Source organism: Phascolarctos cinereus, unplaced genomic scaffold (genome assembly GCF_003287225.1).
Source record: "Phascolarctos cinereus isolate Bilbo 61053 unplaced genomic scaffold, phaCin_HiC Scaffold_4;HRSCAF=312, whole genome shotgun sequence".
Classification (NCBI taxonomy): domain Eukaryota; kingdom Metazoa; phylum Chordata; class Mammalia; order Diprotodontia; family Phascolarctidae; genus Phascolarctos; species Phascolarctos cinereus.
The window spans coordinates 585055929-585081194 of record NW_027555847.1 but is presented as its reverse complement, the minus strand read 5'-3'; positions in this window follow the sequence as shown (position 1 = coordinate 585081194).

The window sequence follows — 25266 nt, the reverse complement described above, 5'->3', positions numbered from 1 at the left end:
AATGTCATAAAAATGGAGAGCCCATAGGACCTTATTAGCTATAGGATATCATTGACAGGATCCTTTGCAGGATTGCTTCCACAACAGATGTATATTCCTCTCTCTGTTTTATGTCTCATCTTATATGAACAATCAGAGAAGCAGAACAAAGCTACCATTGTTTTTAACTCTTTTAAGGTACCTAGAAAGGGGGATGTGTTTGATCAGGAGCCTCCTCATCAACTGATTTTCCTCTAGCTCAGTTGACAAAATTATAGATGATGCAGGGTAGGTAAGAGACAATGAAGCTTAAAGAAGGTAAAAAGAAGGGTTTTCACTTCCCCCTTGATGGGATTATAGTATAGCTAGCTGTTGGATAGCTGAAGTTGCCTCTCTAGGGACACAACCTGTAAGTGCAAGATGTGGGTAACTCAGAAAGGAGCCCACTAATTCCAGGGTCAGTGCTCTCTGTGGCCATGCTTTCCAAAAACTGCAGCACAGTTACCAGTATGTTTACCTTTAATAATTAGCTAGTAGACACATTTAGCTCAAAGCAAAGACATTTACTGAAATGGCATCGTAAGAATAATAGCAAAACATTCCTCATGTAAGCCTGGGGCATACTCTCCCACAACCACACATGGTGCCAGTGGGAACAATGATCATACACTTATTGTACATTAGCAGAGAGGCACACACTTAGGCAACTCACACCTTCAGCACCACAGGGCCCCAGTGTCCTTTCTCTTCTTATGTTGTTTTCATGCTTCTCCCCTTAGGTGCTGCATCTTTGCTAGATATTTGGTTCAGCGTGGCTCCCTGGGCCTGTTTTTCTCTGTAGCTCAATTCCCAATGGAACGTTTCTCTAAGATACTGTGCTAATTCTGATTGTGCTCATCTCTGATTTGTGTGCATCCTTGGGATAAATGCAACTAAGAGTGGATGTAGATAGTAAATCATGAAGGAGAGAGAATTAAGAAATTTTATACTACAATAATTTTGTTTGTTAGATTGATGGAGATTAATTCTTTATCTATTCATTCTGGCCTTCCCAGTTGGGAGCACCAAGAGTGACACTGGAGCCATTGACACTTCTGTGCCAAGGACTCATCAGCTTACTACATAGATCTTGCCATCATGAGTATCACAACATGAGACAGACACCAGCTAAGAGAGTGAAAAAAGAGGATTCTGTGACATCAAAACATATATGACCAGGGTAAGACAAAAAACCACACAGCGCTGAAGCAGAGTGACTCATGCGTGCTGCTGAGATGAACTGGGGATTACCATTCTTCTATTCCCCTGTCCTTTAGCCTTCTTTCACTAACTTAAAAGAGAAATGAGCCTACTCTTTTCATTCTTTAAGAGTTTAATAAAGCTCACTGGAGAGAGAATTAGGAGATTTAATATGGCATATGAGAGAGAGAGAGAGAGAGAGATAGAGAGAGAGAGAAGAGAGAGAGAGAGAGAGAGAGAGAGAGAGAGAGAGAGAGAGAGAGAGAGGGAGAGAGATTGAAATTTTATCTTTCTAATCACTAGGACGCTCCCAGCTAGGGACTCAAGATGGACAAGAGTTTATATTGATCTATATTTTAATAGTCTCCTCAAAGTAGAGAAGAAAAGTGTATCTGGCCCAATACCTAGACACATATGAGCAGATTGGTCCAGTGGTGAGACAACTGGAGCTAATCTGTGAAATGATATCTCAGGCATTTTTTTCCTATTTTCTTCCCTTAGGGGTTGAAAGGAAAATCCTTCCTCTTGAATGGTGGACCTGAGGGTGTCGACTAGAGAGAATGTCATACCATGGATGGAGGAGCTGGGGAAAAGTAGTATTTCACACATAAAGGTAGGCATCAACCAAATGGGAATAGTGAGCTTGTGCTCACCAGCCAGATATTTTCATACCAGCCAACTGCTGAAACCAACTTGTATTGGTTTTACTCTAATTACATAGTATGGTGGAGTGGAGAGTACTGCACATTGAATTTGGAATCAGAACACCTGCTTCCTAGTTGTAGATAGGGGACTTTGTCCCTTTGAGCTTTATTTTCTTATTTGTCAAATAAGGGCTTAGAAGAACAATAAGCTTAAGAATTTAAATCTCTGGCAGCAGAATTATCTCTAAGGTAGATCATCCCAAGGCAGTTGACCAGTGATTGGGCAGTGGGATTTGGTGGCTGGGTAGTGACTAAGAGTGTCAGCTAATACTATAGAAGAACCGAGGCTCTTACATCACAATCTTGAAGGCAAAGTAGATGGTCTTCTTGTTTCTTTCTTCCTTATACATCCATCAGGATACCCTTGTGACTTGTGTTTCCCTTTTCCAAGAAGCCTTTGATTTTATCTAGAAATGTTGAATATGAGGAGAGGATTAGGCAGCTAGGTGGCACCAGACCTGTAGTCAGGAAGACCTGAGTTCAAAGCCAGCCTCAAACACTTACTAGCCATGTGATCATGGGCAAGTCACTTAGCTCTGTTTGCCTCAGTTTACTCATCTGTAAAGTGATCTAGAAAAAGAAATGGCAAACCTCCATTTATTTTCCAAGAAAACACCCAAAAGAGATCATGAAGAGGTGGACGCAATTTAAAAATGACTACACAACAGAGAGGAAAATAGAGTACAGAGTGAAATTTATTTTTAGTGCTTCACCCCCTGGAGTGACCCAGCAATCATAAAGGGCGGTGTGGTGCAATGTATAGAGTGCTCGATTTTGTATCAAGAGATCTGGGTTCAAGTCCTTCTAATTCTACTTATAAGGTTCATGATCACAGAAAAATTACTTAACCTCTCATGGCCTCAATTTACTCATCTACAAAATAGAGATAATGATATTGACAATTTTCCTTGAAGATTTGATTTGAGAAAAATACTTTGTAAACTTTAAAACTCCATAACCATATGAGAGGCAGCAAGCATGGAGTGCTTGGTAGAGTACTGGACCTGGACTCAGGGAGACCTGGATTTGAATCTCATTTTTCGCATTTACTTGCTATATAATATAAAATGGCAAGGCAAGCAACTTAACCTTGAGTTTTAGTTTTCTTATCTACAAAAGAAGGAAAATAATCACATCAACTTCACAAGGCTATTGTGAAGGTCAAATAAGACAGCATATATATAAAGTGCTTTGAAAATTTTTTAAGTGCAATATAAATGTGAGTTGTTATCAGCTCACTGAGGCAAGGGTTGAAAGGGCATATTTACTTCTTTATACTATACAGCCTTGCTATTGCTACAGCCCTAAAATGGAATAACAGCAGGGAGGCTCCAGTTCTATAACTCTCACTGTTTCCCTGTTTTCAGAAATAAGAAAATATACTATAACTAAAAAGAAAATATACTCAATAAATCAAAAATAAACCTGGCCCAAACTCAATCTGTATTAATACTTCATTTAAGTTTCAACTGGTTCTAAATGATACTCAACCTGAGGGCTTTGTCCCACATGTGGTTTGACTCTTGGATTTTATTAAAATATTGTGCAATGTCCTAATGTTCCAAAGATGTGGGAATTGCACTGAGGAGGGAGGAACATTGAAAACAGACAAAAACAAAATGCAGTCAGAGAGACACACGGTCATGGCAGGGCACCAACTTCACCAGATGTCTCAGAACTTTTGACAAGCTCTATCAGATTTCCATGAAGGGCATCACTGGACATATTTCCTACCTTTGTATAGCTTTATTGCTTGGCCCCAGAGGGAGGGAGGGCAGAACCAGGAATAATGGATGGGAGTAGCATATGGTGAGATGGTGGAAAGAGAGAGGGGAAAAAAAATCTTTCCAAATAAATAGAGTTGTCCAAAAGTGGAATGAACTGTTCCAGAAGAGAATGATTTCCTCACCGCTAGAGGTCCTCAAACAGAGACTAGGTTAATTTTTAGACACATTATGGGGGAGGAGGGGGGAGAATCCTATTAACTTCAGAGGTGGACTAGATAACTTTTGGGGACCCTCCAGCTTTAAAAATATAAAATTCTATACTCCCAGATAAGTTCCCATGACTTCTGACCTTTTACTTTGCAAATTCTCTACTCCCACTTCTACTTGAACCCTCAAAAGTGTGTGGGGATACTAATTCCAATTGTAGATTAAGATTTTGTGACTACTTTGGAGCTGTGACATCTATTAGGAGCCATTCCAATGAGGAAAGTTTAATAAAAAAGAGAGAAAAATGTGCTTTTTTCCCAGAAACACCTTCATCCCTCAAGAGATGGGGAAAACTATGAGATGTATCAGAAACTTTCCATATAGTTGGTTATCTTTCCAACTGTTGATCACAGAATCTCCCAACTGAACGGGGTATCAGAGATCATCTAGAAAAAGATGTTATCTAAACAAGAATTACTATAGTATTTCCAAAGACAGGTTATTCAGTCTTTGTTGGAAGACATTCAGCGAAGGTGGAACTTATAATATCGAATAAATGATAAAATAATGATAATTAAATAATAATGAATAAATATAATAAATAATAATAATACAAATAATAAAATCTTATGGACTGATTGCTTGAACCTCTGGTTCCTCATCTATAAAATGAGAGAGTTGGAGTGGATGGCCATAGATCTACAAGCCTAAGATTATCACCTCTGTAATCTGGGATATAATGTTTCTTTCAATGCGACTTAAAATCATATTAGCTTTTTTGGCTGCCATATCACACTATTGACCCATAGTGAGGTAGACCTGTTGTCTAGCCATGCTGTACTATCTTGTGCTTGTAAAATTGATGTTTTTCAACCAACACATAAAATTTCACATTTATTTCTGTTAAATTTTACCTTATTTCCTTCTAATATTCTAGCCTATCAAGAACTTTGGGGCAGTTAGGTGGTGCTGTGGATAGAGCACTGGAATTGGGATCAGGAAGACTCATCTTTCTGGGTTTAAATCTGGCCTCAGACACTTACTACCTGTGTGACCCTGGGCAAGTCACTTAACCCTGCTTGCCTCAGTTTCATCATCTGTAAAATGAGCTGGGAGATGGAAATGACAAACCACTCTAATGCCAAGAAAACCCCAAATGGGGTCACAAAGAATTGGACCACTGAAAAACAACAAAGAACTTTTGGAAACTCAAATCCTTGAGCCAATGTATTACCTAGTCTTTCTAGTTTTGTGTCATTGATAAGAATATTAAACAGTTTAGGGCCAGGCATCAATGCTTTGGGACATTCCCTTAGAGACTTTCTTCTAAGTTGAGCCATTAAACGGCTGCTCTGTGAGATGGACCATTCAACCAGTTTGTAATCCATCTAACTGTATTATTGTCTACATCATATATGGCCATTGTTTCCATAAGAAAAGTTTGCATCAAATGCTTTACTGAAATCTATGCAGCCTATTTATACAGCATGTGATTTAACTATCAGTCTAGTAACCCTATAAAAATGAAGATACTCCATCCTGATCTATTTTTGATGGAGCCTCTTTATGGTCACTTCTCTTTTTCTAGATGCTCACCAATAAATACTTTGCTGATAAGTTTCAGAAAGAGGTGGTCAGACTACAGCTCAGGGGCCAAATCCAGGGCTGCCTGTTTTTGCACGGTAGCAAAGTAAGATGGTTTTTACATTTTTAAGTGAAGTTTTATTAGACTTAAAAATGTAAAAACATTCCTAGCTTCCTAGCCATATAAAAATAGGGCAGCTGAATCTGACCCTTCAGCTGTAGTTTGCTCAACCCTGTTCTAGAATTGCCAGGAATTGAAGTTAAGCTCACTCACCTATAGCTTGCAAACTCTAGTCTCCTCTCTTTTCAGAAAATTGGGCTATTTGGATTTCTCCAATCCTGCCATACTTCTTCTGTTTTCCTGATCTTTCAAAGATCACTGACATTGTCTCAGTAATCATATCCATCAATTCTTTCAACACCCTAGGTTGTAGTTCATCTGGTCCTAGTTACACTGAGATGCTGCCCTCAATGAGGGTAGCTAGATGCATTTACTATCTCCTGACTTGTCTTTCAATTTCCTATTGTCCTTTTTTGTTTCTTCCTTTGAGTCCAAAGATCATTCTCTTGGAAGCAAAAACAGAAAGAAAATGTTTGTTGAAGCTGCTGTCTTCTCTCTATTGTTTATTGTTGTCATAGACCTTTCCATGCCATGATGCCTTTATTAGCACCAACACCTCCACCTCCTTCCCCCAAATAACCTGGAATCTGTTCCTGGGTCCCTTGGCTCTGACAGGTCAACTTTTGCTTACACTGATGTGATTCAAGCCTTCATGCTACTTACTTGACCTCTCCTTGCCACATTCTCCTCCATTTCCTTTCTACCTTTCCACGCCTCCATGCTGTCTATCTCCATTAGAATATAAGGTCCTTGAGGGCAAGGACTGTCTTCTTGTTTCATTATATTTATATTTGTAGCCTTAGCACAATGCCTGGAACATGGGAAAAAACTAAAATAAACTTTTTCTCTCTGTTTCTCTGTCTCTGTCTGTCTGTCTCTTCTCCTTCCCTCTCTCCCTTCTCTGCTCCCCCCCCCCCCCGTTTCCTTTGCCCTAGGCCATTACAGAACCAACCAGGTATTCATTTAACTTTGCTGACCTTCCTTTCATTGTGCCCTCATATCAATGATGACCTTTCCCTCCTTGGATATTATTTAGTACTTCATTTGTATTTCTGTGATGCAGTTACAGGTACTGGGTTCTAGGATGGTTCAGGTTGCTGACAAGGATGAAGGAAAGGAGACTTAGTTTTTTCCTGGGGCTCCAGGCAGTTCCAGAATGCATTTGGTGACAGGAAGACCTGTGACTACTTGGGGAAGGAATGTCATGGCCCCTTTTCTTCTCCCTGCCCTTCCCTGGACCATACTAGATCCAACCAGGCATAAGTCAGAAAGTACATAACCCCAAGGGTGACTTACCTTTTTGTCCTATTTACCTGAATTGCTTGACTTACAGAGTTAGAATGCAATGGGAGTCAACAACTCAATTCCTTTTGAATATATAGGGCATCACCAGCCCTTTTACTATTTCTCTGCCACTACTTTCTAATAGCCCCTACATCTTACCATTTGTGCCTTGTCTTCATTCCCTGAAATCCCCTGGCACTATCATCTGCCGCATAGTTACATCCTTTGAACTTTCAGGTTTTTCCACTGCCCCTGTAGGCCAATTTTTTAAAAAGTGTATTTCGTCTCCCAATTAGAGTGTGAGGCCCTGGAGAACTGTCTAGCTTTCTCTATTTGTACCCCCGTGCTTAACAGCACTTGGAATATATTAAATGATAAACAACTATTTTTTCATCCATCCATCAATTTATTCATGCATGCATAGATGCATTTCTTATTGTAGTTATTTGTTTATGTATCATCTCTCCCTATTTAAGTGTAAGAGCTATGAGTGTATCTTAAACAAATTTTGTACCCAACTACCCTTCACAGTGCCCTGAACACAGTGGATGCTTAAGAAATGTCGTTGAATTGAAAGGAATGATATTTTTTGAATAAAATGCCTTGCTGTGACTTTCTTCCTTGGGATGGAAAATTTTATTTGTATTGAATGTTTTTCAGTCAGAAGATTGGACTAGATCCAAAGGTCCCTCCTAGTTCTAAATCCTAGGAACTTATTATGAATGAAAGGAATAACTTCTGCAAATAGTCCACCTGACCCAGAGAGAACCAAAAAAGTCCAGAAAGCAAAGAATCACTAACTGAGCAAAAGTAGAAGTGACTTTGCACAAAAGGCAGGTTAAAGCTTTTTTGAGCTGCTTGGCCCCATTCTGAACCTTTCTGGTGGATGACTCCCAAGCTTCTCTTCCAGCCAACATCTGTTGGCAATTTAGCAATGAAGCTTCCCCCTTAATTAATCAATTTGAGTCCACATGGAAGAGATTTGTGTTTACAGTGTCAAGAATCCTGACAAAAACATGCATGGGAGGAAACTAGGCATGCATAGGAATTATAATTTATTTTTTAAAATACATGCAAACAGTAATCTGCAGACCAGATATATGCAAGAAATATGTGCCTGCTTTTGCAAGTAAAATGTATTTATCATCTTTTAGAAAGGGTATGCTTTGGTTCAAAGAATTAACCTCATATTGCAGTATAGGGTCATGGACAGAGTGATATATTTAGGGAAGAAAAATAAAGTCCACCAAACAAGATGAAGACTTCGTATTTTTGAGAGTAGGAGAGATAGGAGGAGAGAGGGAGTATAGTGGCTTATAAGCTGAATGTAAATCAATCAGCACACTGAGCCCTGAAGAGCTGTTAATAAGCAAGTCTGGTGTTGGGTTATAGAAATAAGGATAATAGCTATAGTATCTCCCCATTACCCTCAGTCTTTATCACATAAGGACAATATGTCCACTTCTGAGCTTCTCTGAGTTTAAGAGAACCTTAGAAAACTTAAAGAGGACTCAGAATAGGACCACCAGGTGATGCCAGGGTTGGGAAATCAGGCCCAGAGAGAAAAGTATTATTTATCCTAAAAAGGATAGAGGCTGACTTAATAACAGTGCAGTTTATGAAGGGTTATTAAGGGGTGATAAAGAGTGACTCTTCCATCTCTACTCAGGACTATGAGAAAGTGAAATTTAAATGAAACAACTTGGATTTAGGTTAGATGTGAGGGGATATTATCTGAGATTAGGATTTGCTCAACTATGTAATGGGCATCTGGCAAAGTCTGAAGAATTTCCTTCATATGAAGGTCTTTAAACTTATGGGCTAGTTCTCATCTGTTCGGATGGTGTCTGGCCTATGCCTTGGCATAGACTAGATAAGCAGCTCTCAAAGTGTGATCCTATGACTCTTGATGTCCTTTCACGGTGTCTACAAGGTCAAACCTATTTTTGTAATGATATTAAGACACTATTTATTCATTAAAATACTCCTCTTCCGAGTACCTGTGTGTGAGACTGGATTTTCTTCATATACTTCACCTAAAACAACATATTGCAACAGATTGGATGTAGAAGTAGATATGAGAATCCAGCTGCCTTCTAGTAAGCTAGATATTAAGTAGATTTGAAAAAAAAAGTAAAACAATGTTAACTATGTAAAGCTCTTCTTACTAATTTTTTTGTTTTGTTTTGGAAATATGGCTCTATGCTAATGATTCATTTTTTTAATGCTGATGATTCTCAAATCTGCTTTCCATCCCTAACCTTTCTGTTGAAATTTTGTTGTACATCTCCAGCTGCCCATTGGACATCTTGAACTAGATGTCCTGTAGTTATCTTAAAACTCAACAAGATAAAAACTGAACTCATTATCTCCTCAAGCACCTCCCCCTCCCCCCACAGCCAACTATCCTCTATTCTTAACTTCCCTAGTACTATCAAGGACAACACCATCTTCTCAGTCTCCTAGGCTTGCAATCTAGGTGTCATCCTTGTTTTCTTTACTTCACCTTCTCCCTCACACTCAATCTGTTGCCAAGTTCTGTTGGTTTTATCTATGTAATAGTTTTCCCATATGCTCCCTTCTCTCCTCTGACAGTGATGCCACCCTGGTGCTGGTCTTTATTGCTTCATACCTGGACTATTCCAATAGCCACAAGTCTCTCCATTTAATCCTCCTCTTAGCCATGTACAAAGATTGTATTGACTAAGCACGCTATGCATGCTTATAAGGGCTGGGTTTTCTTTGGTCAGTCCCTCATTAATTTTGATAGATGATAGATAGATCAATCAATAGATAAAACAATAATATCATAGATACATTGATAAGTCATTTATTAAGTACTTACTATGTGCCAAGTGCTGAATTAAGCACTAGGGATACATATTCAACAAGCTGGACAGTTCTTGCTCTCAAGGTCTTTTCATTGTAAAGTGGAAGAAAATATACAAAAGTGAACTGGAAAGGGTGGGTGGGGGGAGGGCAGAAGTAAGTTGGGTAACATCATTTGGAAATGACTAAGAAGTGTCCAGAAGTCCTGGTTCTTGCCTGGTAAGATATGACAAAAGCTCCTTTATCACCATTAGGTGACCCAGTGATGGAGTTTAAGGTAGCAGCTGGGGGGAAGATACAGATGATGGCTAGAATGTAGGCAGCAAGGTGAGATAGTCATTTCTGAAACCAGTTACTTCTTCATTGTCCAAGTTACATTTTCAACTTGTCATTTTCACATGTAGTGGTATATTTTTTCCTTTAAAAATTATTGACATCCTTTGTTTTTAACATTACTTCATTTTTAGATGTATCCTTTCTACCTCTTACCCAGAAAACTAATAGAAGAGGATATAAAACAAGGTGAGAGAGGGAGGTAATAAAAGAAACCAACACATGAACCAGTTTTGTCAGTGTATGCAATATTCCACACCCATAGTATCCTACTTCTGCTAAGAAGGGAAGGTGATATATTTTCTTTTTTCTTCTTTGGAGACAAGGGTGGTCTTTATAACTACTCAGTATTCAATTTTGATTTTTTGTTTGTGTGTTCTTTCCATTTACAATATTGTAATCATTGCATCTACATTTTTCTGGTTCTGTTTATTTTATCCTGCTTGAATTTATTTAGATCTTCCCATGCTTCCCTGAATTCTATATCTTCATTTTTTCTTATAATGTAATATTCTATTACATTCACATGTTACAATTTGTTTAGCCATTCCCCAGTCGATGGATATCAACTTTGTTTTCCAGTTTTTTGCTTGTTTCTAGCATAAAAAGTATTGCTATGAATATTTTGGTGTATATGTGACATTGATTTCTGTTTTTGACCTCTTTGTGGTATAAGTTGAGCAGTGGGATTTCTGAGTCAAATATTATGGATATTTTAGTCACTTTTTAAAGGCATAATTCCAAATTAATCTTCAGAATGGTTGTACCAATTAACAGCTCCTTCAACAGTGCATTATGGGTGATGTGTGCCCATCTTTCCCCAGCCTTTCTAACATGCTGTATTGATTTCTAAGTGCAATACAGAACCATATCAGAGAGCAAATGCCACAAATATTTTTACCCACAAGTTGAAGTTTTATTACATTTGATTTATGTGATTGTAGAATTATAGATTTAGAGCTGGAAGAGATTTTTGTTGGAGTGATTGTATGGAGAGAGCTGGACTCCTTCCTTCTCTACCATCTTGATTTGTCTCTCAATATTAGATTCGTTAATGTAAATGTATATCTGAGGTAAATATATAATAGCTAATATACATAAAACTTTAAGGTTTGCAAAATGCTTTCAAATAATCTTTTCATTGTGGTTTTCATTATACTTTCAAAAATGAGTTCCCACAAGGAAAAAAAATCAGTTCCATCTTATGAAAGAAATCATACATAACATTTTATTTCAAGGAATATTCTTTATCAATGTGCCATCTGGCATTTAATGTGATTCAGGTGAGGAAGAACATTAAAAAGATTAATTTAATTACTACCTCAGTCCCCAAACTCACTACCCCAATATCATCATCATCATCATCATTATTATTAGCATCTCATTTTAATCTTGTCTGATTGAGTTCATAAAGAAATAATATTGGGAGAATTCACTATCCTGCCATTATTCTCTTATTTCTAATGTTCTGCAGAACATTGCACAGATGGATAAAACAGCTTATTTGTATTTTAATAAAAGAATTGGAATTGAAGAGTCACAGCAGAAATAGAACTAGATTTGAAGTAATCAAGATCTGAGTTCAAATCCAACCTCATGCAATTGCTGGTTTTGTGATTCTGGGCAAGTCACTTAACCACTATCTGCCTCAGTTTCCTCATCTGTAAAATGGGGATAATAAATAATAGTACCTACCTCCCAGGCCTGTTATGAGGATAAAAGAAGATGATATTTTCAAAATATTTTTGCAAACCTTAAATACTACACAAATATTAGCTATTATTAAGTAATTTTTTATTAGTCATATTTTTATAGTGAAATCTATTAAAATGTTGTTCTCACATTTTTATGGATCACTTATTTTTAGGTGATTATACACAACTGTTCTCTCTGTAACAATGCTTTGGTTCCAAAATAGTTAATCCTTATTATGTTGTTGTTGTTTTTATTATTATAAACCTCACATTTTTTCAGTGGGATTCAAAAAGAAATGGACCTTGGACAAACCACTGTTTTGCAACACTTATTTTTACTCAATGTGATATAGATTATTGCATAGATGTGTAAAATAATGGCTTTTTGTAATTATATGAAACTGTTACGATATAAATTCATTCTTTGTGGACTCATTGAAAGCATCCTTGGATCAACACCAATAGCAGAGGGGGCAATAAGGATGACATGTACCTCATTCTCCTCCAATGTGATTTTCATTTACCCCACTAAGTCGCTATATTTTGAAAGCTTTTTGTTTTATGTACCTTGGAGATATGTAAAGATTTTATATGGTGACCCATGTTGAAAAGGAAATTGCTGGAGTATGGGGCTTGAAGTTAGAGAGACCAGAGTTTGAATCCTTATGCGGATACTTCTTAGCTGGGTGACCCTGAGCAAGTCACTTAACTTTTTGTCTGCTTTAGTTTCCTCACCTGTAAAATGGGGATAATAATAGCATCTCCTTCCCAGAGTTGTTAGAAGACCAATTGAGAGAATATTTTCTTAAAATACTGTAAGAAAATATTACATAATAATTACAAGTCACACAATATTTATTACATTATGAAATGGTGTAATAAAATTGCATAGTAATAGCTAGCATTTATATAGTTCCTGAGGGTTTGCAAAACACTGCAAACCTTAAAGTACTACATAAATCCTAGTTATTGATATCATCATTATTTTAAAATTGCTCTCAGTCATTTGGTCTGTGGTAATGGTCAGTTTTAGTATACAGCTATCCCTTCCACATCAAGAGGGTCAGGGGTGCAGCACCCTCATGATCTGGAAAATCTGCATAAAATTTTTTGTCCCTTTCTTCAAATCAAACAAGAAGTCTGAATTTCTTCATTTTCTTTTGCAGTACCTTATTGTAAAATTTGGGTTGGCATGCAATACTATACATATATTTTTATGCATTGATGAGTTTCTAAACTTTTTATGTGTTGTCTACTGGGCTGTGAGTGTTGACTGTGGCTTCTGCAAAACTCCTCCAAAATTCATGTTTAATTTCTTATGCTGACCCACGATACAGCGAAACTGTGATGGGGAAAGAGTTTGTTAGTGGAGTTCTCCTGAATTTTTTGAGATGTGTAGTTACAAGATGTGGAGTTGTCATTTGTCAGCGCATAGAAGATAAGCTCACTAACTTTGTAGAATTCTAGCCACCAGCTCTTGTCTTGTGAAGTAATCCACAGGCATCAAAATTTTACCGCCTGAAGTGATGTGTTACAGTTTTCATCATTTCCTTAACACAATCTCCATCAACTTCTAAGTATTTGTTTGAGGACGCCTTTCTGTAGTGTCTAGTCCTGATGACCTGGTCTAAAACTTCCTTAACTTTCTATACACAAATATACATAACTCAGCCTTTTTAGGATGCTTTTTTGTTGACATAGTGTTGGTCAATGGCTGCCTTTGATCAGTGTTGGTCAATGTAGTGGTTGCCTTTTGTTTCATTTCTTGGATCTTCATCATTTCATAGACTCTATGCAGAGGTATACCATATTCAGTTGCGTCAGACTGCCTGCCTTTACCTTATCTTGGTGACATGATAGTTGCTTGTTCCAAAACTGTTTCTGTAAATTTTTTTTTACTCATTTGTTATATGATCATCATCCTCCTTGTTAAAGGTACCACCTTGAACATCAACCATTTGCTACAAAACAATGTCAAATTTGGTTTTATTAACATTTGTTTTTAAAGTCTCCCTCTGATAACTCTTTAGGGTAAGGAGGTGTTTGGGGGTTCTTAAAGCCCGTGTATGTCAGTGAAATTCAAGATCTGGCAACTCCTAACGGTACTGATCCAGACAATCTGTGAGTGTTGCCCAAGGGTCAACCTAGTTAAGATCAGAGATACTCATCACCCAAGAGTGCACTACTTTATGATTCACTTTTTTTTTGGTTATATCAATTCACTAAAATATTTCCTTATGGAGAAGACATAATCTGCATTGGTAGAGAGTATGTGAATGAAATTTTAAAAACATCTTTGAAGTAATATTCATCTTATAGGTCATGAAGACTTTACCACATGATCAATGTTTTTCAAATTAAGAATTTTTCAAATTAAGGATTCTGAGGTGTCAACAAATTCAGTTGACTCCAACAATTTTAGGTATTTACTATGTAAAGAATCTTGTACTGAGGTAGGGGAGAGATAGACAAAAATTAAACAGTACCTGCTCTGAGAGAAATTGCATTCTACTGGGAAGACACGATCATTATATTCACAAATAAACGTCAAATATATGGAAAACAATGAAAAGTAATTTCGAGAGAGAAAGTACTAATAATAGGGATTTTAAAAAAAGCTCATGCAGATGATGGTACCTCAGTTGTGTTTTGTAGGAGGTTAGGAATTCCATAAGGGGAGGAAATGAGGAACATTCAGACATAGGGACCATTCATGCAAAGGTAGAAGTCAGAGTTAGAATATCAGGTACAATCCAGTTAGATTAGAACAGAGAGTATATAAAAGGTTGAATTCTGAAGTGATTGGAAAGGTAAGTGGGAGCCAGATGGGGAAGAAAGGAAAGGAGCAAACATTTATTAAGCAACTTCTATGTGCCAGATGAGGGTAGTTGGTGGTACAGTGGATAGAGCAGTAGGCTTGAAGTCAGCAAGACCAGAGTTCAGATGTGACCTCGGTCACTTACTACCTATGTAAACCTGGGTTAAGTCACTTAACCCCTGCTTGCATAAAGCTGGAGAAGAAAATGGCAAACCACTCCAGTATCTTGGACAGGAAAACCCCATGGACAGTTGTTCCATGAAGAGTTGGACACAACTGAACAACAACAATGTGTCAGGCAACATGCTTTACAAATATCTCCTTTGATTCTCACTACTCTTTGAGGCAGATACTATTATTATCCCCACTGTACAGTTGAGGAAACTGAGACAGAGGTTAAGTGATTTCCTAGTCACACAGTTAATGTCTGAGGATGGATTTGAAATCAGGTGTTCCTGACTCTAGGCCCAGCATTCTATCCATGGTGTTACCTAGTTATGTAGCATTGGGGTGAGGGAAGGGCTTAAATTCCGGGGTTGGTAGTTTGCATTTTAGCCAAGACAATAGGGAGCCATTGAGGATTTTGAATAATGACAAACTGGAGACTATAGAGAGAAGCTGAGATGGAAGGCCCTAGGGTAGAACTTTCAGCAACATCCAATTTTCAAGGAAGCAGAAAAAGTATGAGGGCCTGACAAAATAGACACATTTCTTTGAATTTTTGTCCCAAGGTTCCTGGATTAGATAACCTATGAAATAATTCCAATGAGGTGATCCTTTGATTAGAAAATTTCAGAAGTCCAAATGAGGGAATCTCTTCAGAGAGCTCTTTGCCTTCACTTTCAATTAACTCCTCTGCTTGGTTTCAGCTCCACAGTTGTGCATTCTGCAGGATAAGCACATCACCTGAAATTTCATCATTAAATCAATTGACTCAGCTTTGAGACTCAGCACCTTCTCAGTTGCCTTTCCCCTCTGATTGGTGGGCTGGAAAACAGAGCAATAAACTCCTCTCACAGCCTTCCTTTATAGAGGGCTTGGAACTTTCCAGGTTAACTCATGAACATCATCCCCCTTCCCAAGCCTTCCTAGGTGCTACCCTTTTCGGCTTCCATTTGTGTTTCATTTTTCCTCCCATTAGACTGTAAGATTCTTGAGGTCAGAGTCCGACTTTCTTTTTCTTACTTGTATCCTCAGCTCTTAGAACCATGCCTGGCATATTCAACAAATGTCAGTAGACAAAAAGAAAGAAGTTAAAGAGTAGTAGTTGGGGATGTGTGACTTTTGGAGATAACCACTACACACAGGCTTCAGTGATCTGCTTTTTAAACACAAGGTCTCTTTGTGACTCCATTTGCAATTTTCTTGGCAGGGATATTGAAGTGGTTTACTGCTTCCTTCTCCAGCTCATTTACAGAAGAAGAAACTGAGGCAAACAGGGTTAAGCCACCTGTCCAGGGTTGCACAGCTAGTAAGTGTCTGAGGCCAGATTTGAACTCAGGAAGATGAGTCTTCCTGACCCCAGGCACTCTATCCACAGCGCCACCTATCTGCCACTTTTTTTCTGATCTTTGACCACTCTGTCACACTAGGATACATGGCAATGACTTTTCCTTGAGCTTCTTACACTCTGCTCTCAGTCTCTAACTATTACCAAGATCTTTAGGGAACAGCCCGGGAGTTGCTTCCCCCTGGTTCATATGTTGTCCTCGCTTCAGAAATGACACTGCTGACAGCGTTGTTTCTTGGGCAGTTTACATCCCCCAGAATGTGCTGAAGTTGTTTGGCAGCTTCCCTGATTAGGGTAATCATCCTCCCAGACACCAGTCATCATCTTGCACCTGCACAGCCACTGAGTGCTGCGTATTCCAGGCGTGTGGTAGCTGCCCAAGCTACTGGATTGTTGAACCCTCAGCTATATTGCACTTGGCTTTTTTGGCTGCTTACACACCTTAACAGTTCCCTCACACTTGTGAGTGTTTTACCTGGGAAGTGGAGGGCATGTTGTAGGTGGGGATGTTGGAAGAAGTTAGATAAGGCCAATCACGTTGATTTGGCTTATGGCAGGAATGGCACATCTTAATAGCCTGGGATCCTAGGGTTCTATGGGAGGGTCTTTTAAATGAAGAATGATGGGAGTACCTCTCACATTAGGATGAGAAATGTGAACTAGGTCATGGTAGACCTGACCGTAAGCTCCCCATTACGCTATAAGTTCCTTGAGAGCAGAGGTTATCTTTTACCTTTCCTTGTCTCCACAGCACTTAGCACAGTAGCACATAGTAGGAGCTTTGTAAACATTTGTTCACTGACTCAATTGCACACATTGTTATGAAGAAATATATTACTATTTTTACTACTTTTGGTAAATAGATCAAAAATATAATGCTGGAAGAGGCCATCTATCTAACTCTCTCATTTTACAGGGTAGGAAACTGAGGCACAGAAGGTCTAATTTATTTGCTTAAAGTCATGCAATCATTAAGCAAAGCCAGTATTTGAGGAAGCCTCATATCTGAGTCCAGGTCCTCTGACCCCAAATCCAGGATTCTTTCTACTACAATGTTTTTTAGACATAATCACAAGTCCTGTCCCTATCCCTATTTATTTTGGTACGTCGTACAGCGGTTTGTCCTTAACACTGGCTGTGTGACCATGGGCAAGTCACTTGTCTTCTCAGTGCCTTCACACAACTTGACAACTATAGGTTATAGAAAAGTTGTTGATGTACATCAATAGAATGAGTTTCCATACCAAGGAATTCCCTATCCTCATAAAATCACAGTTCTACTTTGGACTGGAAAAAAAAACAACATAGCAGCAGCAACAGCAAATGTTTACTGAGCATCTACTGCTTATAGAGAACTGTCCTCAAACCTCTGAATCAGGCATGTGTGAGAGAATGAGGAAAGATGCAGAAGGTGTTGTCAAGGATTCAGCTGGCCTTGACCTTGCGATGGGGTGCTATGTCAGCATAGATAGCCCTTAGGTGAATTCTGAATCAAATACCTTGAGCAATTAACAGCAAAGCTCAATGCCAAAGACTTTCCTCATAGTAACATACAATACAGGGGAACACAAATATTGACACCTGGGGAAAGCCACCAGCGGAACCAGACTCTTCCACATCTTAGAAAAGAGGACTTCTTAACTGCTTGTTGCATGTCCCAGACCCCTTCGGCAGTCTGGTGAAACCTATGGACCGCTCTGAGAAAAATGTTCTTACATTCACATTGTATGAGTGTATGTGTGTATACATACACACACACACATATGTGTATACATATACATATATATATGTACACACACACGCACACGTATATGTATATTACAAAGGAAATCAACTATATTGAAATGCAGTTATCCAAATTTAAAAAGTTCAAAGATGCTAGGTTAAGCACTCCTGTTTTATGTAGAGAACATCAGTAGGTGAGAGACTGGTGTTCTACATAGAGCTATTAGCAAGAACTGCTGCCTTCCTGATCCACAGATCAACAGCTCCACCTTCCTTCATACACCCCCCCCACCCCTCTCTAGGAATTTCTGGGAATAAATGATTACTAAAGTCTAGGAACATTAGGAAAACTGAGGACTTGAAATGAGTGCTGACGGAAGAAGATAGGAAAAAAAGAAGGGAGAGTATTCTGGGTAAGGGAAATGGCATGAGTAAAGACACAAGTTGTATATTTGTAAACTGCATTTGACTTTTTGTTGTTTCGCTTCTTTTCAAGGCAGTGGGTGCAGTGGATAGAGCCCTTGGTCTGAAGTCAGAAATTTCAAATAAGGAAATCACTTATGTTTCAATCCAGCCTCAGACACTAGCTGCATTATCCTAGGCAAGTCACTTACCCTCTATCAGCCTCAGTTTCCTCATCTGTAAAATGGGGATAATAATAGCCCTTGCCTCTTTAAGTTGTTTTGAGGATCAATTAAGATAATAATTGTAAAGGCTATATAATTTTATTTATCATAATAATAACTATTGTTACTATTATTACAAAATGTTCTAGCTTCTTTAAGAAGCCTGATTGTAAAATTCCAAGTCACAGTGTGTCATCGAATGAGAGAGTATGGGCCTGAAAGAATTAGGAATTGTCAAGGTGTAGACACAAATACATTATTTTTTTGTAGGATTGTAAAGGAAGATGGGAGAGGGAGGAAGAGCCGGATGACGCAGATAAATCAAGGAAAGCAGAGTTAAACGTTCTTCAAAGTCTGACCACTTTAGAATGTGGAAAAGAATTAGGGAGGGAGAATTTAAGAAAGAGCTAGGGAGGGTAATGTTGTTATAAGTAGCAAGGAAGTATTAACATTGGTATGAGACACATAATCAAGTATTTAACAAATTAGAAGAAATAGATAAAGCCCTAGAGAAAGTGCGGGGCATCCTGTAGATACACAGAAGAGCAAAGAAAAATGATTGGAAACTGAGACTTGTCACAGTTAATTGACAAAGTATACCTTGTATACTTAGACTTTTAGAATCTTTTTGTTTCATAATGCACCATTTATATTTAAATACACCTACATACGTTATATACTACACACATAGGCAATGTAGAATATGTATACACACTGTGTGGATGTCTTAGGGGAAGACAAGGATAAGACTCACACATAATAAGAAGGTGTGGACAGGTTGTCATTTAACCCAATGGTGGAAGTAGCCACATGATAGCTGATAGACCTGGGTTCAAATCCTGCCTCAGAACTGTTCTGGCTATGTGACTATGAGCAATTCATTTATCTTTTCAGAATGTGTTTCCTGATTAGTAAAATGGAGATGATTCTGGGACTACATACTTGACAGTTTTTGTGGGAAAAGGACTTTGGAAAGCTTAAAACTCTATAAAATTGTTCTGCTGATATTAATTGATATCATTGAGCCATCTTGAAAAATGGAATGTATATTCTGTTTTATTGTTCTAAATAAATGATTACATTTCTTTTTGGAAAAAAAACCCTGCAACACTGTAGTATAAAGAATGATATGTTGATAGCCTTACCTCTTCTTAGCAATGCAAGGATCTAAGACAACTCCAAAAGACTCGATGGAAAATGCTATCCATATCCAGAAAAAGAGCTATGGGGTCTGGAAGCAGACTGAAGCATACTATTTGAGTTCTCTCTCTCTCTTTTTTTTTTCTCTCTCATGGTTCCTCCCACTGGTTCTAATTCTTCTTTACAATATGACTAACGTAAAAATATGTTTAATATGAATGTATATGTACAGCCTATATCAGATTGCATGCCATCTTGGGGTAGGGGGAGGGGAGGAAGAGGGAAAAAATTTGGAACTCAAAATCTTATGGAAGTGAATGGTAAAAATGAAAAATAAATTAATTAATATTTTAAAAAAGAATGTTATAAAGTTCAAATGAACTTAATTTTCTTTGCTTTTCATGACCAAAGAAACTTTTAACTGCCTAAAATATCGCCAGTCATCCTCTGGTGGCAGCTACTAAGGATAGCCCTTGCCAGAATATTTTAGTGGATGTCCTAAAACCTTAATCTATCAAATATGAAGACACATCACACGTGGATACATCATTTTCTCCATTTTTTAAAACCAGACTAAATTTCTCCCAAAATGGATGTTAAAAAGCTCAATACAAAACTCTACATTTTGATTATACTCCTTTCCTTTAAATATTTAATTTTAATATCTTCCTTTTATATTACTTTCATTTCTGAATGTATCTCTTCTTCTCAGTGAACCATCCCTTTTGAAAATGAGGGGAAAAAAGCAGTTCAGAGAAGCTGATCAGTGACTGAATCAGACACTATATGCAATATTCCAATACTTATTGTCACCCAACTTTGCAAAGAAAAGGAGATACATTTTCTCATCCCTTCCTTGGGAACAAGTTTTTTTTTTTGTTATAATTACAAAGCATTCTACCTTTTTAAAAAATTGTTTCTTCCCCCTTTTTTTGGTCATTGCTTATATTGTCATCCTGGTTCTGCATAGGTTTATATGTTTTCTCATGCCTTCTTGAATTTTTCAAATTCATTCGTAGATGTTCTTGTACAGTTGTTTCAGCCATGTCCTACTCTTCATGACCCCATTTGGGGTTTTCTTGTCAAAGAAACTGGAGAGGTTTGCCATTTCCTTTTCCAGTTCATTTTACAGATGAGGAAACTGAGGCAAATGGGGTTAAGTGACTTGCCCAGGGTCACACAGCTAGGAAGTGTCTGAGGCCAGATTTGAACTCAGGTCTTCCTGACTCCATGCTTGGTGCTCTATCCACTGAGCCACCTAGATGCCCCACATTGAGCATTGCTCCTCACATATACTATGTCTCCAGCCAAACTGGCTTGCTTGCTGTTCCCATACGTGACATTCCGTTTCTCATCTAAAATGTTTCGCACAGGTCAACCTCCATGTTCAGAAAGTTCTTCCTCCTCTTGTTTGCCTCTCAGAATACCCATCTTTCTTTGAGGCTCACCTCAAGGGTCATCAATCCTTTCCAGGTCCCTCCCCATATTATTTTGTATTTTGCTTTATGTGCATGTACATATATTCTATTTATCTCTCTATATTCTTTCCCTCCTTCCTCATCCCCTTCCTCCATCAATCTGATAGGTGTGATATGGTACCTCAGAGTTGCTTTCATTTTGCATTTCTCTAATAAATAGTGATTTAAAGCATTTTTTCATATGACTATGAATGGCTTTAATTTCTTCATCTGAAAACTGCCTGTTCCTATCCTTTGACCATTTATCAGTTGGGGAATGACTTGCATTCTTATAAATTTGACTCAGTTCTCTATATATTTTAGAAATGAGTCCCTTATCAGAGACACCAGTTGTGAAAAATGTTTCCAGGTTTTCTGCTTCTCTCCTAATCTTGGTTGCATTGGCTTTGTTTGTGCAAAAACTTTTCAATTTAATATAATCAAAATTATCCATTTTGCATTTCATAATGTCCTCTATCTCTCCTGTTTGGTCATGAATTCTTCCATTCTCCATAAATCTGACAGGTGAATTATTCCTTGCTCTCCCAGTTTGCTTATACTGTCAGCCTTTATATCTAAATCATAAACCCATTTTTACTTATTTTGGTATATGGTATAAGATTTTGGTCTATGCCTAGTTTCTGCCATACTGTATCACAAGATGATTTAAGAAAGACATTTTGTATACCTTTGAATGCTATAGAACTGTGTAATATTTCCTGGCATTGCTAGTATTTTTGTTTGTGATATCTCTCAAGTCAAAGATGGTCTGATCTAAAGATACTAAATCATTGTGAGGAAGTGTCTGGATTTTTTGAAGACTGTGATGTTCATTCATTCAGCAAACATTATAGGAATACCTACTATGTGCCTTGCATGGTGCTACAGAAGATACAAAGACAAAAATAAAACAGTTCTTGTTCTCCAGGACATTATATTCTTATAATAAAAGCAGGAAAATTATAAATGTTGGGGAAGATGTGGGAAAATTGGAACACTAATGCATTTTTTTTGGTAGAGTTGTGAACTGATCCAACCATTCTGGAGAGCAATTTGGAACTATGCCCAAAGGGCTATAAAAATGTGCATAGCCTTTGACCCAGCAATGGCACTTCCAGAGTGGTATCCCAAAAAGATCACAAAAATGGGAAAAGGACCTGCATGTACAAAAATATTTGTAGCAGCTCTTTCTGTGGTGGCAAAGAATTGGAAATTGAGGGGCTTCCCATCAATTGGGGAAGGATTGAACAAGTTGTAGTATATGAATGTAATGGAATACTGTTGTGCTATAAGAAATGATAAGCGGGCAGACTTCAGACAACCTGGAAAGACTTGCATGGACTGATGCTGATTGAAGTGAGCAGAACCAGGAAAACATTGTACACAGTAACAGCCACATTATGTGATGACTAACTTTGATAGACTTAACCCTTCTCAGCAATGCAAGGATCTAAGACATCTCCAAAAGTCTCATGATGGAAAATACTGTCCACATCCAGAGAAAGAACTGTGGAGTCTGAATGCAGATCAAAGCATACTATTTGCTCTTTGTTTCCCTTCTTTTTTGTTTTGTTTTTTCTTTCTTGTGGTTCCTCCTATTGCTTCTAATTCTTCCTTACAACATCACTAATGTGAAAGTATGTTTAATAGGAATGTATGTGTATAGCCTATATCAGATTGTGTGCTGTCTTGGGGAGGGGGGGAAAAGAGGGGAAGAAAAAATTAAAACTCAAAAGTGTATAGAAGTGATTTTTGAAAACTAAAAATAAATTTAAAAAATAAGAGATAAAATCATCTTGTGAGGAAGATAGTGGAAGTTTAGGTGCTTTTAAAACCTTTCAATGGCCATGAAGGTGGCTGAAGTAGGTGCCGTGGAGAGCTTAGAGCTTGGTCAGACATTGAAGACACCAAGGTCATCCACTACATCCTGGGCCACCATCAGTCATCTTGACTCTGTCTTGCCACTGGACTGGTGACTCTGATGACTTTGTGCAACTCTGCCTCACTTAAATCCAATTTATGGGCAAGTCAAAACATTAGCCTCATGATGTCATTGGTTCGCTTCAAAAAGGAAAGATGAATAACAACAACATTAACCTTCCTCCTCCACATACTCTGCAATCCAATGACTCTGGTCTCTTTGTTGTTCCTTGTACAAGAAACTCTGTCTTCTGACCCCATGCATTTTCCCTGATTGTCCCCCACTCTCTCCCTCCTGATCACCACCTCCTAGATTCCCTGATTTCCTTTAAGACTCATCTAAAGTCCTATTTTCATGATCTCTTTGAGATATTGCTCTGGAAACGCCATTGCTGAGTCAAAGGCTATGCACATTTTTATAGCCCTTTGGGCATAGTTCCAAATTGCTCTCCAGAACGGTTGGATCAGTTCACAACTCTACCAAAAAATGCATTAGTGTTCCAATTTTCCCACATCTTCCCCAACATTTATAATTTTCCTGTTTTGTCATGTTATCCAATCTAATAGGTTGTGATGTGGTACCTCAGAGTTGCTTTCACCTTGCATTTCTCTAATTAATAGGAGTTTAGCTTTACCAGCATTTTCCTAGAGGTCAAGCCAATCTTACTCTTTCCTGGATTTTGAGGATAAATATAATCAAAATAAGAAGAGATACCTAGAATATTTTCTGATACCTGGAAATAAAATGCAATATTCATTTCAAGCCAGTAAATATTTAAGCTCCTACTGGAGCAGCTAGGAAAAACAGTGCATAGAGCATTAGGCCTGGAGTCAGGATGACCTAAGTTTCAATCTAGCCTCAGACACTTACTAGTTGTGTGATCCTGGATAAGTCACTTAGCTTCTGTCTGACTCAGTTTTCTCATCTGTAAAATGGGCATAATGATAGTGGCAACTGTCTTATAGAGTTATATGGATAAAATGAGATAATATTTTTAAAGTACCTGGCATATAGTAGGCACTATACAAAATGTTTATTTCCTTCTCCCTACTGTGCTCAGAAGTGTGTTCAGGGACATACAAAAGTTAGTAAGACATGGGTCCTGCCCTCATGCAGTTTAAAGTTGGTAGAAATATATACCAAAAGGCAGAAGCTCAAGTAGTAGAACAATTTTCTTAAGCAATATAAGACCCTGGGACCTCTGAAGGGAAGAACTCTTCCCTTTATCCGGGGTAAGGCTGAACAAATTGTCAGGAGACCCACACTTGGTGCAGCATTGGTGCAAAGGCACTAAAGATTATACTTTATAGAAATGTAAAGTTTATCTGTAATTTAGACTTCTTACAGAAATGAAAAACAAGGTTGTTGAATTTCCATATGATAAAATTTAGGAAAAAAGCAAGGAGTAATGATTGCAAATAAAATGTGATAACAATAATGTAATAGAGAGAATTAAGGCTACAGAAAGGAAAAAGGAAAGTGTTAAAAAGATAAATTGGTATAAACCTAAGGGCTATATCTACCACTTAGAAACAAATGTATTGAGAGTGAAAAAAAAAAATTCAAAAAAACTTCCGAAGAGGCAAAACAAGAAAGTTTGAAAGCAATTTACAACAGAAAAAAAGAATAGAGACTTGCGTGAGATATTAAAGAACCAGACCCAGAAACAATAACTCTATTGCAGAATAAAGTTTCAAGAATACAAGTTATGACCCAAAAGACGAAAAGGAAAGAAACAAAAACAACCATCTCTGACTTCAGAAGGAACATGTGGCCATTTGAAGGAGTTAGTGGAGTCTATAAGAACCATCAGAATCTATATGGGAATATTAAAAGTATTTTATTGAAAGCAGAGATCGCTGGTAAAATGTTTGGTGCATTATTAGCCTAAGTGACTCAGAGAAGATGAGGATCAGCAAATAATGAATCAAAAGATAGTCCCCAAAGTCTCTTCTGTTAATAAAAGTACTCAAGGATTGAGTACCACAGCCTTTTATGAGGACAGGGAATACCAGTCTGTCTCATAATTCCCTCCCACCCCTGCCATTGTTCTACAGGCTTAATTTAAGATGAATCACTACATAAATGCAGGCAAAGATGACTGATAATGATAATAATAACTATATCATACATTATATAGTGCTTTTCTTCTAGAGAACTCAAAATGTATTCACACATAACATCTTATTTATTCTCCAAGCATTTTTGCATAGTATAGAGGAACAGTTATAGTCATTCCCATTTTGTAGTTGAATAAACCAAGGCATTGAGATGTGTCTCATCTCTTTCCAGACCCTGACAATTAACTTCATTTTCAGACTAGCTAAGTTTCTTTCATTGCATTCTCTCTCACAAACATCTTTCCCCA